An 18,040-nucleotide genomic window follows, 5' to 3' on the forward strand; every position below is an offset into this window, starting at 1 on the left:
GCCCCGGTGTGGTCCCGATGCCGCCCCAGTCCCTTCCCGGCAGCCGCCGCCGTTTCCCGGAACGCACGCGCGGGAATCCCGGCCTGACACGCCCACGCCTGAAATAGCGTCTGTGATTGGTCAAAGCGGTGGTGACATCATCGGTTGCCAGGCAGAGGGGGCTGGAGTGGGTTGGGAGGCGAAGGAGACGGTGCCCGGAGGGGGCGGGGTCTGGGCGGGAGGAGGCGGGGTCTGGGCGGGGATTGGGCGGGGCAGGGCGGGGAGAGGGCGGGGCAGAGCGGGATGGGCGGGGGCTCGAAAGCGAAACCTTAACGGAGCTTTTGGGAGCTGAGCTGAGAGCACTGGTGTGGACTGGGGAGTGCCCCAGGCTGGACTGGGAGCCCTGGTGTGAACTGGTGAGTGCCCCAAGCTGGACTGGAGACATTGATGTGGACTGGAGACATTGATGTGGACTGGGGAGCTGAGAGGGCTGAACTGGGAGCACCGTAGTCTAGACTGGGAGCACTGGTGTGGACTGTGGAGAGCCCCAGGCTCGACTGGGAGCACTGCTGGGGACTGGTGAGTGCCCTAAGCTGGACTGGAAACATTGATATGGACTAGAGAATGCCCCAGGCTTGACTAGGAAGTGCTCCAGGCTGAACTGGGAGCACTGGTGTGGACTGGCAAGTGCCCCGAGCTGGACTGGGACCACTGGTGTGGACTGGAGAGTGCCCCAGGCTGAATTTGGAGCACTGGTGTGGACTGCTGAGCTCAGGGGTCTGAACTGGGAGCACTGGTGTGGACTGCTGAGCTCAGGGGGCCAGACTGGGAGCACTGTAGTCTAGACTGAGAGCACTGGTGTGCACAGGAGAGCGCCCCAGTCCTAACTGGTTTTAACTGGTGTCTCCACAGGCTGTTGCTCATTCCCCGTGAGCCCCACAGAGAGCACTGTCCGTACCGGTCCCACCATGGCGCTGCCACCCGCCACTCTCCTGCCCGGTGTGCTGCTGGTGGCCGACGCCCTGGCACTGGTGTTACTGGTGCCGCTGGTGCCGCTGCTGGCGCCGCTGGGCGTGCTGGGCGTGTGGCTCGAGGCTGCCCTGCGCTTGCCCATCCTGGCCGCGGCCACCCGGCTGCCAGCCCCTCGCCGTCCTTCCGGAGCCACCGCGGCCGCCGTCACGGCCGCCGCCACTCCCGCGGTGTTCGGAACCTTCCGGAGCCTCCTGGGGCCGCCCGGGGCCGGCCCGGGGCTGTTGGCGGCCGCGGCGCCCGCCTGGCTCGGGGTCACCCACGCCACTGCCGCCCTGGCCGTGCTGGCTTGGGCCGCGCCCCCGGCCCCCGGCAGCGTCCCCGAGACCCCCGGAGGCGTCCCCAAGGCTCCCGACAGCGTCCCCGAGACCCCCAGAGGCATCCCCAAGGCTCCTGGCAGCGTCCGGCGCGCTCTGGCACTGACCTGGGAGCAGAGGAACGTCCTTGGAGCTGCTGTCCTCTGCCTTGTGCTGGCTGTTCTTGGTGGGTGACTGTCTTGGTTTAGGGCAAATTTGGGAGAAAACCTCCAAAAGGGGCCCCTCCAGAAAGCAAACCCACACAGCCCGTCCCCAAACCAGTTCAGGAAAGATTCCTCAGAGAGAAGTGGAAAGAACCTGTTTATTTAACAGGCAAAGCACACAAAATGAACGATACCAGATGACAACACTCTTTCACCACTCTGAAAAAGATGACAAATTCACAAAGTCTCTCTTGGGGGTGGTCGCTCTGTTCTCAGTCCCTCTGGTCCTGGGGCAGCTGCTGCAGCCACAAAGTGCAAACTCTCGGTGTTCCCAGGTCCCGGTCTGGAGCAGGCTCAAGTAGGTCCAAAAAAGGGAAAGGAGAAACAGTCCAGGGAAAAATTCGGACTGCTTAGGTAAACTAAATAATGAGCGGAAACAAAAGCAAGAGCGAAGCAGGAGCAAAGAAGAAGCAAGAGAAAAGCAAAAAGCCAAGCAAAAAGCAAAAGCAGCACCATGTACTGCCCGGTGTCTGTGTCCCGCCAGCCGTGGGGGAGCAGCTGATAACAAAACCAAAGCAAAACTTTCACTCTTCAGAGCCAGCCTTGAAGGCACAGAACATGATATCCAGCATAAACAGAACACACAGATGGGGATACAAACATCCTAACGTCACCTTAGGACGTTGACATGTGGTGACAGGCGTTGACACCCCCAATTTGGGCTCTGCAGCCCCAAATTGGGAACCCCCCAATCTGGGATACCCCACCAAATTGGATGCTGGCACCTTAAAATTGAGTGTTGAGCTCCTAAATAGGCGATGACCACCCTAAAATAGAGTGGTGACCCTCCTAAATTGTGAGTTGACCCCTTCAGTTGGGTGCTGACCCTGCAAAAATGGGGTGCTCACTTTCCAAAATGGGTTCTGACCCTGCAAACTTGACTGTTGGTCCCCCAAAATTGGGTGCTGACCATCAAACTAATGGTCTGATGCCCAAATATGGATGTTGACCTCTAAGACCTGGGATCTTAAGGTCCTGATCTCCTATGTTTAGGTTCTGATCCATAAAATTGTGTGCTGAACCCCTCCAAAATTGGTACTGACACTTTAAATTGGGTGTAAAATCCCTAAATTTTTCACGAAACCCCCCAAATTGGGTCCTGACTTCTCTAAATTGTCTCCTGCCCAAATTGTGTCCCGCCTTTCCAAAATTAAATCCCCGCTCCCCAGACCAGATCCTGCCCCCCACAAATCAGGGTCCCCCTGTGTCAGTGGTCTCACCCGTGGTGTCGCAGCCTCGGTGACACCCAGGGGAGATGGCGGGGCCGTACACCACCGGGAAGGTGCTGGATGCCATCGGGAGTGGGGACGGAGTCACCGCTGGAGCTGTCGGGATGGTGGCGGCTGCTGGAGCCACAAGGTGGGTTGGAGCATTCCCAGGGCCTGTCCCCGTGTCCCCAACGTCCCCGATGTCACCGTGTCCCTGTGTCCCCACAGTGTGCTGTTTTCTGGCTGCCGGGGGTCTCTCTTCATGCTGTTGATGGCGCGTCTCCATCAGAGCCTGAGCCTGCGGCCTTTTTCTCACCTGGTGCACCAAGACTTGGACTTCTTCCAGGGAACACCAGTAGGTAACGGGGTACGGCCCAGCCCAATCCCACCTGACCCATCCCACCTGTTCCATCCCATCCCAGCTAGTCTGTCACCCCAGTCCCATCCCCACCATCCCATTGATCCCATCCCATCCCATCCCATCCCATCCCATTGATCCCATCCCATTGATCCCATCCCATTCATCCCATTCCATTCATCCCATCCCATCCCATTGATTCCATCCCATCCCATCCCATCCCATCCCATCCCATCCCATCCCATCCCATTCCCACCATCCCATCCCATTGATCCCATCCCATCCCATCCCATCCCATCCCATTGATCCCATCCCATTGATCCCATCCCATCCCATCCCATCCCATTCCATTCTATTCCCACCATCCCATCCCATTGATCCCATCCCATCCCATCCCATCCCATCCCATCCCATCTGTCTGTTATCCCATCCCACGACTCCATCCCCATCATTCCCATTCCCACCATCCCATCCAATTCCATCCTATGCCATCTTCCTGGCTTCATTCGACTCCAGTGTTCCATCCTGTCCCCATCCCACTTTCCCATTCTAGCCACTGTTCTGTCCCCATTATTCTCACTCCCGTGCCTCCACCCTGTTCGTATCTCCAGCTGCCTCACACCATCCCATCACCCCATCCCACCATTTCCTTTCCCACCATCCCATTTCCCCTGTCCCGCCCCATTCCACCCTGACCATCTCCACAGCCATTCCCATCATCCCATCCCACTGCTCCCCATTACATCATTCCCATCCCAAATGGGATCATCCATGATGGGATCATGGTCTCACCCACCACGATCCCAACCTCTTTTCCCACCCTGCAGCTGAGCTCCTGGCTCAGTTTTCCATGGAAGTGCCACGGGTGTGCAGGGCAGCACCGAGTGGAGCCAACCAGCTGCTGCGGAGCCTGGTGATGTCCCTGGTGGTGGGGGGGTTCATGGTGGGGCTGGCACCGGGGCTGGCACTGCTGGCACTGCTGGAGGTGCCCCTTGGAATCGCCACCCGCCGCATCCAGAGCACCCGCAAACAGGTCAGGAGTAGGAGGGAAAGAGTGGGAGGGGACTGAAGAAAGGTGGGAATGGTGAAGCTGGGATGGAGGCTAGGGGAATGGGATGGTGGGGATGGGATGGGATGGGATGGGATGGGATGGGATGGAGAATGGAAAGGAGGACGATGGAGGTGGAAATGGTGGGATGAAAGGGGATGAAGACGAGGGGAATGCGATGATGGGGATGGGATGGAGAATGGAAAGGAGGACGATAAATGGTGGGATGAAAGGGGATAAAGACCAGGGGAGTGAGATGGTGGGAGTGCTGACATGAGGATAGAACAAAATGGTCGAGATGGGACTGGTGTGGATGAGAAGGATGAGATAAGGTGGTGGGTATGGAATGAGACAGTGGGGATGGGGATGGTGGGATTAGGAGAATGGATGGGAATGGTGAGGGTGAGAGAGAAGGGCGTGGGATGGCGGGAATGCAATAGTGGGGATGCAGTGGGTGTGGTGGGATGGGATGTGGATGGTGGGCCAGGAAGGTGACCTGGGAAAGTTGGAGATCCCCTGTTGCTGCCACAGGCCCTTCAGCGATCCATGCTGGAAGCATCTGCCCGCACAGCCGCAGGGGTGCAGGAATCTGTTGCCGCCATCGAGACCATCCGAACCTTTTCAGCAGAGGAGGAGGAGGAGGAGCAGCACAGATGTAACCTGGCCAAGGAGCTGAGGCTCAAGGAGCAGATAGAGCTGGAGCTGGCAATCTTCGTCCTTGTCTACAGGGTCAGGGGGGACTGGGAATGGGAACAGCAGAGAATGGGGGATGCCAGGATCAGGGATGAGGACAATGGGAATGAGAACACTGGGACCAGGAATGGGAAACCAGCAGCTGAGATGGGGGCACTCAGAGTACAATGGGGACACCAGGAATGGGGACAACAGAACAGGGACATTGGGTTCAGGAACAGGCATGGCAGGAATGGGAAGGGTGACATTAGAAGCAGGATGGGGACACTGGGATAAAGGTTGGGAACATCAGTGTGGTGGTGTTTGCAGGTCCCCAGGATGAGAAAAGAGACAAAATTCTTGACTTCATGTTTCAGAAAGCTGATTTATTATTTTATGATATATTAAAAGAAAATTATATACTAAAGAAAGAGAAAGGAGACATTAGAAAGCTAGAAAGGAATGAATAATAAAATCTTGTGACTCACCAGAGAGTCTGACACAGCTGGACCTGTGATTGGTCATCAAGTAAAAACAACCACATGAGACCAATCAAAGATGCACCTGCTTCATTCCACAGCAGCAGATCATTATTGTTTACATTTAGTTTCTGAGGCCTCTCAGCTTCTCAGGAGAAAAATCCTGGTGAAAAGATTTTTCAGAAAATATGTCTGTGACACATCAGGATCAGGAATAGGGACATCAAGAGTGAGATGGAGACACCAGAACTGGAATGAGGACACCAGGAACAGAGATGAGGCCACCAGGAACAGAGATAAAGACACAAAGGAGTCGGATGGGGACAGGCAGAATGGGGAGACCAAGAGTGGGTTGGGGGCAGATGGAATGGGGACACCAGGAGTGGGTTGGGGGCAGCAATATCCCTGTCCCACCTACAGGTGATCAAACTGGCCATCCGGGTCATGGTGCTCTTCAGGAGCCACCAGCAGCTCCGTGACGGATCCATCACTCCTGGGGTCCTCGTCACCTTCCTGCTGTACCAGGACAGAGTTGGTAGCCATATCCAGGTGATCCCATGGAATGCACATGTTTGTCCATCCGACTGTGCTTCTGTCCATCCCGGTGCCACCCCCTTCCTTCTCCCCAGGTGCTGCTCTATGGCTTCAATGAATTCCTGACCAACGCAGCTGCTGGACAGAGGATCTGGGAATACCTGGATCGGTCGGGGGGACGCGGGAGCCTCCCGAGCTTCAGGGCCATGTCACTTTTCAGAAGGTCTCCTTCACATATCCTGGAAATCCAGAGCACCCTGTGCTGAAGGTGGGTCTGGGGGGAGGTGGGGTTTCCCAGGGGTGGGAATTTTGGCATCACCTGCTGTCACAATCCATCCTTACGAACAGGTTTCTTGATAGTTCATGGATTGATCTCAGGGTGCAAAAAAACCAACACGGCACAGGAGGTTTGCAGTAATAAAACAAATGCAGCTTTATTGAATGACCACAACAAAATGCAATAGAGGGATTAAGGGAGAGAAAAAGATAGAGATAGAAAAGAGAGAGAGAGAAGGAGAGGGATATAGCTACCAAATGCAGAGACGAAATCCTTTGGTCCAGTCCAGTCGAGGATCCGCCTGTTACGTCGGGGAGATCTCAGGGTTGCAGTCCATCTGGACCCCAATTATACTCTTTTTTTGATGGGGGAAGGGGAATGGATTTTGCAACCGAGTCAAAGGTAGTTTATTGTATCTTCGGGGAGGAAAGAATAATGTTTGGAAAAGGGGTACACACAGTCCATGTTCAGCAGTGTGGGCGTGAGCCATTGTTTTCATGGTCCACTGCTCACACCTGCAACATCCATCTTGCTTTGGTTAGCTTGCCTCCTCCACACACCTCTCCCAGGTTGGGGGTCTCAGTCCCAGTCCTTGGAAAGAGTGTGGGGGGCCTTTTCACATGGGGGTTTCATGTCTTGGTCTTTGATGGAGAGGCTTCTTACATCTCAGTCCGTCTGTCACGGCAGTTGTAAGACGAGTGAGGGGTCTTTGTGGGGGACCACCCAAAACTCAGGAGAAGTCCAGCCAGGCAAAGAGGGGACAGCTTCCAAGGCTACTGTTGCAAAAAGGCAAGGTGCCCCCTTCTTCTTCTCATTGGGCTCAGTGTAGCATATAGTAAATACACCTGTGGACAACAGCTTAACAATGCTCTCAGGTCTCGGGGCCTTGTTGACATGTGACTTTCTCCTTCAGAACCAGAGATTTTAGACAGTGGGGACTCTTCAGTGGTCCCCCAATGATGATGGTGAGGCAGATGAGGAATATTTCAGACAGACTCTCACACCTGTCCCCATCCCACAGGATGTGAGCTTTGAGGTGCGCTCTGGGGAGGTGACGGCGCTGGCGGGGCCCAATGGCAGCGGGAAGAGCACGGCCGTGGCGCTGCTGGAGCGGCTGCGGGATCCTGGCAGCGGGACGGTGCTGCTGGATGGGATCCCGCTGCCAGAGTATGAACACCAGTACCTGCACCGCAAGGTGGGACAGCAGAGACACTGGGAACACTGGGCATGGAATGGGGAAAATGGGGACAGGGGTCAGGGGACAATTGTGATGGTGTTCACAGGGGTTTTTGGATGAGGGAAGAGACAAGGATTTGACTCCATGCTTCAGAAGGCTTGATTTATTATTTTATGATATACATATTACATTAAAAGTATACTAAAGGAACAGAAGAAAGGATTTCATCAGAAGGCTAGCTAAGAATAGAATAGGAAAGAATGATAACAAAGGCTTGTGGCTTGGCTCTCTGTCTGCACCAGCTGGGTTGTGATTTGCCATTAATTACAAACATCCAACATGGGCCCATCACAGATGCACCTGTTGCATTCCACAGTAGCAGATAATCAATGTTTACATTTTGTTCCTGAGGCCTGTCAGCTTCTCAGGAGGAAAAATCCTAAGGAAAGGATTTTCCATAAAAGATGTCTGCAACAAACAGTGAAATGGAACTGGGACCACAGGAGCATGGGAGCAGAAATGGGGATACTGGGAAGAGGATGGGGACATAAGGAATAGGGTGGGGACAACAAGAAATGGGATAGGAACATTGGGAAATGGGATGGGGATGACAGGAATGGGGATGGGAAAAGTGGGAAGTCAGGGGTGGGGACACTGGGGACACAGATGGGGAGAATGGGATCAGGGATGGACACTATGGGGACACCAAGGTGGGATGGGGTCATGGAACAGGGGTGGGGACACCAGGAGCCAAGACAGCATCCTAGGGCTTGGGGCTGGGGCAGGTGGTGCTGGTGGAGCAGGATCCCATCCTGTTTTCTGGAACGATCCGTGAGAACATCCTGCTGGGGCTGGAGCACTGCAAAGAGTCAGAGCTGCGGGAGGCCGCCACTGCTGCTGGAGCCATGGAGTTCATCCAGGGGCTGGAGCAGGGCTGGGACACTGGTGAGAGCCAGGGGGATGGATGGTGCACCCCTGGGGCACATCCCCCTGATCCCAGGATCCTCTGGCAGCGATGGGAGAGCGGAGTGGGTGGCACATGGTGGGGTGTGCGGGGGATCCCTGAGGTCACATCCCACTGATCCCATGGGATTGCTCACACAGTAGTGAGGGAGTGTGGGGGGTAGGGGAAAGGGGGGGAACCTCTCGTGCTGGGATCCCACTGATCCCAGGGTCCCCCCGCAGAGGTGGGGGAGTGTGGGGGGTGGGAGAAGAGGGGAGAACTCCAGGGCTGCACCCCACTGATCCCCTGTGGTCGCTCCCACAGAGGTGGGGGAGCACGGGGGCCGGCTGGCGGCGGGGGAGCGGCACCATGTGGCCCTGGCCCGGGCTCTGCTCTGGCGTCCGGCCGTGCTCATCCTCGACGAGGCGCTGGATGATGGATATGATGGAGCAGTGAGTGGGGTGGGATGGAGGGGGTTGGTGTGGATAGGGGTGCAGTTGGTGAAAATGGGGTATGATGGGATGGCTGGAATGGGATGGTGGGATGAGGTGGTGGCAATAAGGGATAATGATTGGCATGGAGTGGGAATGATGTGATGAAGACAGGATTGGATGGGGTGGTGTGAGTCAACGAGGTGGAGAAATAGGACAGGATAGTAGGATGGGATAGAGACCAGGGGTGTAGGATGGCAGGAAAGTAGAATCAAAAGATGAAGACAAGGAGATACGATAGGGTGGGGTGGGATGGGGTGGGAATGAAGGGGATGGGAATGCTGGGATGAGGACAGAGATGGAGTGCAATGGGAAGGGTTGGAGTGGTAGGAGTAGGATGGGATGGGACAGTGGGAATGGGGATAGTGTGGGCAGGATGGCATAGTGGGCATGGGGATGGGATGGAGAACAGGGAGATGGGATGGTAAGAACAGGATGATAGGATTAGGGTGGGACTGAGAGGGGGGTGGGATTGGTTGGTCGGGACTGGGTGGGATCAGGTGGGACAGGGTAGGACTGAGTTGGATGGGCTGGCATGAGGGTTCTCTGATTGGATGGTTTGGCATGAGCGTTCTCTGAGCTGGATGGGTTGGGATGAGCGTTCTCTGAGCTGGATGGGTTGGGATGAGAGTTCTCTGAGCTGGATGGGTTGGGATGAGCGTTCTCTGAGCTGGATGGGTTGGGATGAGTGTTCTCCTAGCTGGATGGGTTGAGATGAGGGTTCTCTGAGCTGGATGGGTTGGGATGGGAGTTCTCTGAGCTGGATGGTTTGGGATGAGCTGGATGGGTTGGGATGAGTGTTCTCTGAGCTGGATGGGTTGGGATGAGCATTCTCTGAGCTGGATGGGTTGGGATGAGCTGGATGGGTTGGGATGAGCGTTCTCTGAGCTGGATGGGTTGGGATGAGTGTTCTCCTAGCTGGATGGGTTGGGATGAGCTGGATGGGTTGGGATGAGAGCATTCTCTGGCTGCAGGCACAGCGCTGGGTGCACACTGGGCTGGCCAAGACCGTGCTGGTCGTGTCCCACCGGCCACGGGTGCTGGACAGGGCCGATCGCCTGGTGCTGCTGGAGCGCGGGGCCGTGATGGAGACGGGAACACCAGCGGAGCTGCGGGAACGCCGCGGCGCCTACAGCCGCCTGCTCCTTGGAGGAGGCAGCACCGGGCAGCCCGAGGGCCCCGGGATGGGCAGCGAGAAGGGGGCTGTATCTGGCAGGGAATAAAAGGGAATCAGCCCCAGTGTCCCCATTCCCGGTGTTTGTGTCACCAGCCAGCTCCTGGTGTCCCCAGTCACAGTGTCCTGTGAATCCCTTCTCCCCACATCCTCAGAATCCCAACTCCCTGTGTCCCCCATGTCCCCACTGTGTCCCCCAGGTCTGCCCATTCCCTGGATATGTGTGTATCCCCTGTATCCACCACGTTCCCATGATCCCTGGTCCCCATGTCTGCTCCTGGACATGGGGCACAGGGTGGGAAATCAATCCCAAGGAATGGATCTGGGCATGGGTGTCACGTCCTCATCTCACTCCTGCTGTGCTCACTCCAAGCTCCTGGTGTCCCCAGTCCTTTCCCAGTGTCCCCATCCCCAGTGTCTTTATCCCAGTTCCCAATGTCCCCTTTTCTATTCCTCATTCCCTGAGAGGAAGTGCTGGGCACTGGAGGATGGGACGGAGATTTATTGCCCAAACCAGGGTATTTATACATGAGAAATAAAACATTTTGAACAACTGTAATTCTTGTGTTTAAAACACGGGAAAACAGGAAGTCAGTCCGTTGGGAAGGGCTGCTGTGTGATGAGTGGGAACAGCAGGATGAGCTCTGCCAGCAATTTGTGGCTTTCTGCAGGGAGAGGGAAGGGGTTGGACCTGCACCATGGATCATTCAGCTGGTGATGAGAGTAAGAGTTGGTGTCACCCTGTCTCTGTCACCATGGGTTGGATCTGGCTGAAGAGCCCACAGAGAGCAAGGATCCCACCAGATCCTACTGCATCCCTTGTACCTCAATCCTGCTCCACCAACACCACCTGATCTGTTTTGGAATCCCCTCAATCCTGTTCTGGAATCCCACTCCAATGCTGCCCCATCCATCCCACCTGATCCTGCTCTGGAATCCAGCCCAGATACACTTTAGAATTCTACCTGATCCTGATCTGGAATCATGCCCTGGTCTGGAATCCTGCCCTATATCCCTTCTGGAATCCCGCACAGATTCCCCTCCGTACCTGTGGTCACGCAATTGGTTTCTTTGCCTGTTCTGCAGAATAAGAGGATCCATGAGATTCCAGCATGGATCACACACCAGGATTCACCTGCATGGAGGTGATCCAGAGCTGGATCTGCCTCTGTGTTAGGTGACATGTGGAGGGTGAGGGGCACAGGAGACAGACACCACTCACCCTGATGTTTGTGTGGCAAGAGAGGGTTTTGTTTTCCACTGCCTCCTTTATATAGAGCATTTGAAAGGCCTGGTCTGGATGCTGTCACTGGTTTGAACTCCGCACCCCTTTGGGTCCTGAGCCACTGAGATGCCTGCAGGCTTATGAGAGATCAAATTGGCCAAAGCTCTTGTCACTGAGCCCAGGGGCTGGCAAGGTGACACCAACATCTCACCCTTTCTTTTCTATAAATTTTGATTTGCATTATAGCTGCAGCATTTATGTCCAGGAACTGCTAGGGGAGAGCTCAGGTAAATATGCCCCAGGCATTAGGCTTATAGGTTACAGATTGCAACTTATTTGTAAAAACAACAAACCATTTAAGCCTTGAAGAAAATAAAACAGTCTGTAAGAACAAGAATCATTCAACCCTTATTAAAGAAAGAAAAGCAAACACAAAAACTAGGAAACAATCTGTAGACAAGGAAAACAGTTTGTAAACAGGGGAATAATTTGTAAACAGATGAATCTTTATGTGAACTGCAGTCCCAGATTTCCATGAGGTTGTCACCAATCACTGATCACACGGCTCTGTGTCTGCTGAGGGTTTATCAGGAGGTGCTGTCAGGATGCAGTGTAGGCTGGATGCTTCTGGCAGGTACCCAATGTGTCCCACTGTCTGTTGGAACACATGAATGTCCCCAAGCCCAGGTAATGAGATCCCAGGGACCCCCCCATCTATTGGTAAGGAGGTCTCGTGCCATTCCCTTTGATTTGGGCAGCTGAACATCACACGATTGCATTGATAAGAAGTGATTTAGCATAACTGGCTTCTGGGATTTTCCTAAGACTGTTAAGTGAGTTAATGTGTATAGAGCTTTAGCTATTCTACTCTGTGGGGTCTCACCACATACCTCCCTTTTGTTTATTAACTATACCTTTTCAGGCACCATGTGCTCTTTCCACTATTGCTTGTCCAGCTGGTAAATGAGGGATGCTGGTTTGGTGTGATACACCCCAGAGCTGTAGAAATTGCCTGGTTTCCTGGGAAGTGTAGCAGGCCCTTTATCAGTTTTGATGGTTTGAGGAATGCCCAAGGCTGCAAAAGCTGATTGCCAGTGTACCATGGCACCCAGTCCCCTTTCCCCTGTGTGTACTGTAGCCCATATTGCTGAGGAAAAGGTGCCAATTGAGACACAGGTGTGTTTTAAACGGCCAAAATCAGGGATGTGTGTGACATCAATTTGCCAGATTTGCAAAGCACACAGTCCATGAGGGTTCACTCTTATCTGCAATGGTGCAGCGTGACCTTGACAGCACAGATGCTAACAATATTACAAACCTCTGTGTTTGACAGCTGAAATTGCTGTTGTTAAGCTCAAGCATCTTGGTGGAAAAAACTGTGCAATGCCTTTGTTTGTGGAAGCACATCTGGCTGTGGTGCTGAATGGGTACCAGAAAAAGGTACCCGGACCATCTGTAACTCTTTATTTTTATTGTCTCATATTGTCCTAAATCCTAATTGTCCAAATTTTTATTACTCTAGTAATATTGCTATTTTTATAACCATTTTATTACTATTAAACTTCTAAAATTTTGAAAAACAAGTGATTGGCGTTTTTCATGCAGTGTCTGACACAACATCCCACGGACAGGGAGGTCACAGGATGTAAAAAACGCCAATCCTGTCACTGCTGTGTCCCGGCGCTGCACCGAGGACATCCCCCAGCATGATGGCCATGTCATCCCCAAGGGTATGACAGGGTGTCCCCAGTGTCACCACCCACCCTCATCTGCTGTCCCTAAAGTGGCCATTCCCATCCCACCAGGGGTCATCTGCCTGATGAGCATCTATGGGACCCACCACAGCCCAGACCTCTGGCCCGAGCCTGAGGTAGGGCCACCCTATGAGGTGTCCCTTGAGGAAGCAAAGGGAGTCGACCACATCCTAACTGATCAGCATCGAACTCCAATTTATTGATCTAGCTTACACTCTTTTATAGTGGTGTTAATTAAGCTTATACATATTACAAAACCCGAGCACATCATTGGTTGCAGATTACACACCAACCCCTCTTTGTTGCCAATACCTGTGGTTTTCTTGTTGAGACTAATACTTGTTTTTCTCATCCTGTTATTGACTTGTTATTAACTGTTCTCAAGGCCTCCATGTTTTCCACCATGTTTTTTCTCATCACTTCCTCAAGGACATGGTGTTTACTGTTGTTAAGGGAAAAGCCTGAGAACTTGCTGCATACAGCTGCCTTTTATTTTTTAACCAGCTGTATATGTTCATGGCCTTTTTTCCTTCAAGCCACGTCTGAGCAAAATTCTCCAACAAATTCTCCGTTTTTCTTTTTTGCACAAGGAGGTTAGTCTGCCAGGTTTTTTCTATCATTCTACTGACCATATTTTGAATATAATTAAAAATACAAGGTAAAATAAGCAGAAGCATTAAAAGCACATCTAATATCTCTACAGCATATGTCACAAGGTTCCTCAGCCACGGTCCAAGCAATGGCTTTTACCCCAAAGGGTTAAAACCACCCCCAACTGAGCCATAATGTCTTCCTTATCAGGCATTGCACAGTAGGTGGTAATTGGACTACTGAAAAGGAAAGCTGTTAGCTGTTTTTCATTCATGCGAACCCAGAGAGGAGGCGAACGGCTAGGGCTAGTAATGCTGGAATCGACTCCAGTGTCCAACAAGCCTGAAAATGATCCTTTCTGTCCTTGAAATTCCACTTCCACCCTTTTCTTGGGTCTCTCAGAAAGGTTCAAAGCCAGTAAGGTAAGTCCTCTGGTGGATTCAAAACCATTTTCCCCCCTCTCTTGTCCTTTCATAGTCTGTAGTCCCTTAGTCATTTGGCTCAAGTGGCACCAGCTGAGCAATTCTCAGTCCTTTGTTAATTTGGAGTGGTGGGAAAAGAGTATGCACCATAACATATAGTCCACATCAATGATGCCAGGCAAAACAAATAATCCCAACGCAGATGATCTTCCGAAAAGCAAAGCACCCACTGCGTGACCCTGTATAACAATAGGTCCGTGAATCCCTGTCGGGATCTTCCGTGGGTGCAGGGTCATCAGCATAACTTCTACGGCGGCTGCCGGTTCCAAGCCGAGGCTCCCTGTGGTGTCGGGTTGGAGACAGGAGAGGGTGCTGATGCTGCAGTGACGACTTCTGTTGGTGCATGGTCACTGCGGTTCTGGCACCAACTAGGTGTTGAAGGCAGTGCTGCTGACGTTTGAAGAGGTCCAAGAGCAGATAACACCTGATTTTGAGAGGTCTTTGCCTGTTCTTGTAAGCCTAGCCCTAACTGTGCTATGCATTCATTTACAAGCCCTTGCCAATGAGCATTGAATAACAATTGCTGAGGCTGAGTAAAGATCAATTTATCTATCTCATGACAATCATTCACCAAAAGAAGAAGACTGGCATCAAAAATATAATCTAACATCTGTTTGGCTGGCTCACTTTTCACTCCAAACTGACTAACAGTAGACCTCAGCTGAGACAGCAATTTCCAATCAAGAGCTGTAATAGTAGCCTGCATGGCCCCTCCCTCTTGCGGATTGAATACAACAGAACAAGCCAGCTGGGTAGCAGCGCTGATAAGCTCCCCATCCCCCTTTTTAATAGCGTCTCTGGCAAGCGCAGCCCAGGCCAATCTCCGCTCCCTTGCAATAGCCCCCGCTAGGTCATTTTCCGCCCCAGGGATCGGCTCATTGATTTTCGGGAGATTATCGGGTGGTCTTGGCCATAGTTCGTGTTGTTCAGGGGGTGTGGAAGCCTCAGAAGCGCTCTGTGTAGCCTGGCTTAAAGCAGAAGAGGGCGGCGAAGCAGGTAATAAGACCGTCCTCATTGCAGGGGCTACTGGTAATCCCCTATCCTGATCGTATCCCCTGTCCTGGTCGTAATCTTTATTACACCCATCAGCGGCGCTAGCCTGCTGGGCAGCCTCTTTCTCAGCCTGAAACTGCAGTAATTCATTGCGAATGACCTGCCATAATTTACCTAACTTCTTGGCAGTTTTATCGCCCTCTAAAGTAGCCTCCCATAATAAATCACGGAATTTACGTCACTCCGTTAACTCGTGAACTGTATGGGGGTTAATAAAAATTCCCCTATCGTAGCCATAAACCAAAAGCCCTGGTAAATCCTTTTGCAAATCTATCCCCTTAACCTGCCTTTTTTGTAAAAAGGCAGTAAATAAATCATATGCTGCTTGCCTTTTCATACCTAAAATCGTCAGCGCTGTTGCAGCCTCTTCAAGGTCCGTGCAGCACGTATCAGTCGGGCTCGCCTGTACGACACCCAAGGCACGAGGCGTCTCAGCTTCTTTTTTATCCGCTTTTTTTTTCTGTTCTCCGCGTTTTCTGCCGTCCCGGCTGCTTCTCAGGACCTGAGCGTGTCTTCACTCCTCCGTGGTGCGTTGCTGTATCATGATCGGGTGTCACCATTTGAGGAAGCGAAGGGAGTCGACCACATCCTAATTGATCAGCATCGAACTCCGATTTATTGATCTAGCTTACACTCTTTTATAGTGGTGTTAATTAAGCTTATACATATTACAAAACCCGAGCTCATCATTGGTTGTAGATTAGACACCAACCCCTCTTTGTTGCCGATACCTGTGGTTTTCTTGTTGAGACTAATACTTGTTTTTCTCATCCTGTTATTGACTTGTTATTAACTGTTCTCAAGGCCTCCATGTGTCCCTGCCACCACAGTGGTGACAGCTGTGTCCCCTCAGTGTGACTGTGTCGGTGTCACCCCAGGTGTTCAATCCTCTGAGACTGTCTGGAGAACAGTAAGGGACAGTCCCCGCCGTCCTTCATCCCCTTCTCTGCTGGCCCCAGGTATGTGCTGGAGTGGGGACAGGAGTGTCCCCACGTGCCACCCCTGTCCCTGGCTGGGTTCACAGTGGGATGACAGTGACAGTGGGGACGTGGTGGCAGGAACTGCATCGGGCAGAGCTTTGCCATGGCTGAGATGAAGGTGGTAGTGGCATTGACACCGTCCCAGTTGGTGCTGCGGAGGGACAACGTGAGGTCACCCCCGCGCCGCCAGCCCGAGCTGATCCTGCATGCCAAGGACGGGCTCTGGCTGCTGCTGGAGCCACTGGTGGGAGTGGCCTGAGTGACACAGGTCACCAGGACATGGGGACATCCCACAAGGTGGGTGTCACAGCCAGGGGAAGAGCAGGGAATAAATGGTAGCATGAAAGGGACAGTATCATGGTGGTGGTGGGGATGTGTTGTCCTTGGCCATGGGACACCTCATGGCATGGACATGTCAACCCATGGACTTGTCCCCTAGGCCACTTGTGTCGCCATCCATGGCCATGTCCCCCATGTCCTCATCCATGGCCATAGAGCCCCACGTCGCCATCTCTATCTGTGACACCCCCTCATGCCCAATATCGCCATCCACAGCCATGTTCACACCCATGTCCTTGTCCCCATCCCCATCCCCAACATGTCCCCACCCATGTCCCACAATGTCACCATCCGTGTGATATTTAAATGTCTTTATATTTACCCCAATGTTGGGTGAAGGGCAAAGAAAAATGAGAGAAAATAAAGGCCAAAATAAAAGCATTTACGTGTCCATGCTGGCTGAGGATCCATGTGCTTGGGTGGGTAGAAATGACCTGTTTTAAGAGGGATTTCCACTCCATTGTCTCCAAAATTCTGGTTTTTTGCCCCAGTCCATCACCATTTGGCTGTGGAAGATGCTGGTGGGCCAGAGAGAATTAGAATCATGGAATGATTCAGGTTGGAAAAGACCTCCAACACCATTTGGAATTCCTGGATGCCACCCGAAGCAATGATTGGATGCCAAAGGTCAGACTTTTTGGTGTCAAAAGTAAAAAAAATGTCCTGTCCCCTATGAAATTCTGATGTCAGTTTGCATCCCAATGGATTTTTCTCCGGCTGTGTCCAAGTGCCCAAGGGAAGCCAGGAAGATGTGGAGACCACCAGCCAGGTGTCTTCCCAACATGGATCACCAGGACCATGGATGACCAAGTCTCTGCCCAGCGAGGGTCACTGTGGACCATCCAGTGGGGGTCCCCAACGGGGGATGGAGTTGAAGCAGCGCTCAAAGCTCTTCCTGTCACTGTAGGACACAAAACAACACGAGCGCACACACTGCTGCTCTCAAGGGGGAGAAAAGGGAAGTTTATTTTCTGACTCCAACATTTATAGTTTTCTAAAAGTGACTGGATTGGAGGGTGAAAGTGCCACCTCTCCAATGACACTGGACAAACCAACAGTCCATCAAATTTTTCTTCTTCTAAAAAAGAATGCAAAACAATAAGTTATTTACAGAAAGTGTGTGAGAAAGTTTGCTACAAGAATGTAAACATCAGAAGGCTTAGAAAATCATAAAAAATCAAGGTGACACTCTTCCTGCACACAGGGCACTTATAGGGCATCCCTTACTGCTGCCTCCCTTGGTGTTGGGTCACAGCAGAGTTCTGGGAGAAGCTCTTCCCACACTTAGGACACTGTCAGGGCCTCTCTCCAGTGTGGATCTGCTGGTGGGTGACAAAGGTGGAGTTTTTCTTCAAGCCCTTCCTGCAGTCAGGGCAGCAGAAGGGCCTCTATTCTGTGTGAATCTGCTGATGCTTGAGGAGACAGTATTGGCTCTGAAAAACCTCTCCCCACACTCAGAACACTCATAGGGCCTGTCCCCAGCGCAGATCCTCTGGTGGGCAATCAGGCTGGAGTTCTAGCCGAAGCTCTTCCCACATTCTCCACACTTGTAAGGCCTCTCCCTGGAGTGGATCCTCTGGTACAGAATCAGCCCACTGCTCCTTCTGAAGCTTTTCCCACATTCCCTGCACTTGTAGGGCCTCTCCCCAGTGTGGATCCTCTGGTGGGCATTCAGATGGCAGCTCTGCCTGAAGCTTTTCCTACATTCCCTGCACTTGTAGGGCCTC

The 18,040-nt window shown here is 52.6% G+C and overlaps 1 pseudogene; it reads left to right on the forward strand.

The window, feature by feature from the left end:
* Window positions 1-947: 947 nt before the first annotated feature.
* On the forward strand, window positions 948-16,233 carry LOC128937680 (antigen peptide transporter 2-like; annotated as a pseudogene).
* The last annotated feature ends 1,807 nt before the right edge of the window (window positions 16,234-18,040 follow it).

The sequence above is a fragment of the Melozone crissalis genome, unplaced genomic scaffold, assembly GCF_028551555.1.
Source record: "Melozone crissalis strain CALT ecotype California unplaced genomic scaffold, PUWL_Pcris_2 ptg000021l_1, whole genome shotgun sequence".
NCBI classification, from domain to species: Eukaryota; Metazoa; Chordata; class Aves; order Passeriformes; family Passerellidae; genus Melozone; species Melozone crissalis.